Source organism: Elephantulus edwardii, unplaced genomic scaffold (genome assembly GCF_000299155.1).
Source record: "Elephantulus edwardii isolate Elephantulus edwardi_28Jun2011 unplaced genomic scaffold, EleEdw1.0 scaffold00140, whole genome shotgun sequence".
NCBI lineage: Eukaryota > Metazoa > Chordata > Mammalia > Macroscelidea > Macroscelididae > Elephantulus > Elephantulus edwardii.
In genome coordinates, this window is record NW_006399890.1 from 3,019,096 (window position 1) to 3,020,883 (window position 1,788).

The window sequence follows — 1,788 nt, forward strand, 5'->3', positions numbered from 1 at the left end:
AATTAATAAAATATAATTATAGAAAAAAAAACCAAAGGGGCTCTTTAGAGTAGTGAGAAAAGATCTTCACCCTGAAACCTACAGCATCCCTTTTCAGCAGGAAGTTGCTAAGAGAATATGCCATCCCCTTTTCCTTATGAGTCAGGGTGAAGTCTCTCTCAGGGAGGAGTGATAGGGAATGGCAAAGGGCACACTTGCAAAGGAGATTAATCAGAACTGGCTTTGACAAGCACTGTGGCAATTGGACAATTAAAACAGACTTTCAAGGGAGGAGAGGGAACGAACTGGGGAGGAGGGTAGAGAAATTAGTGCAACAATGAATGAATGGAAACCCAAAATCTCTGTAAATGTCCATTAAAATTAATAAAATTTAATTTAAAAAAAAAAACAACCTTCTGATTCCTGTGCTCACCAATGTGCCTCCTGAGTCAGAAGCTCCTTGAGTGGCTGTCAGAAACCTGTTGAGAAGAGAGGGTTACAATCTGCAGCAAAGGGGAACTTGAGAATTCCCCAGGACAGAACAGATACGAGAAAAGAAGCACAGAAACTCATAAATATGAAAATATCACATGACCACACTCTGTGTGCCCAGTGCTGCAGTGGAGGGGGTAGAAGGAGAGGTACACAATGCTCCTTTTAGTGAAATGTCAGAAAAATTGGGTGCAGAGGCTTCTGGGACTATTTTCTAGATGGTGAACTGAGACTCTGGATTTTAGTAGTTTGTTCCGCATCTCCAAGTCAAAAGAGTTTTGTTTTAATTTTGTAATCTGCTGTATAATCTTCCAAGAATAAATGAAGATGACACTCTTTGGAGGTCTTTTTCTTTAAGGCCTGTGGAAAGTGAGATAGGATAGTTTTCTTTTACAGGGACACTGTCACACAATCTCTTCAAGGCTTCCTAGCACCAATGACTCCAGTGAACCTTTTATCTTCAAAAATCTTTAAATTTATGCAGGATATGCAGAAATGCAGACTAAACATGTGTGTTTGCCCTAGCTGGCAGGCTCCTCCTTTTCAGTCCTTGCACACAGTATACTCTATGGTGAGAGAATGTTTAGTCCCTCATCACCCATAAGACCTGAGTGCTAGGGAAACCCCCTTTGCTTGTCCCATCCTATTTCATAGCCTGAGAGGAGTATATTGAGTGACAATAAACTTGATTTCATTGCTTTTTTGGTAAGCCTGGCATCAAATCAGAGTTATTGTTGTTGTTGTTGCTGTTGTTTACCATCAAGTTGGAACCGACCCATACTGACCTTCCAGTGGGTTTTCAGAGGCAGTTAATCTAATGGGAGGAGATTGCCCATCCTTCTTCCACAGTACAGCCGGTGGATTCAAACCGTGTGCCTTCAGGATTACAGTGCAGTTTCTTACCATTAGGCCACCAGTGCTCCACCTGGCCCAGATCTTGGCAGCACGTTAGTGGTTCTCTTTACTGTATGATGATCTGGAGATTAGCTTCTTGTTTTAGTTGTTGGCCATGGACACTATTCAAGACAACATAACAAGTATAAAGGTATAAATTAATGAATGAACTTGTCAGATGAAGCTGAGATAAAACTCTGGCTCCTCCACTGATAATGTAAATCATTTACTTTTTGAACTGTAAAGTGTGTTCCTTCTGTTTTGGCTCCAGAAAACCTAGAGTCAAATTTATTATTATGTTCTCCAGAGTCAACCATTTTGAATAATATTGCATGAGTTCCTTGTTTTTTAATGCAGCATAGTATTCTATTGTGCGAATATTATGCTGAGTGAAATATCCCAGTCACAAAAGGACAAATATTA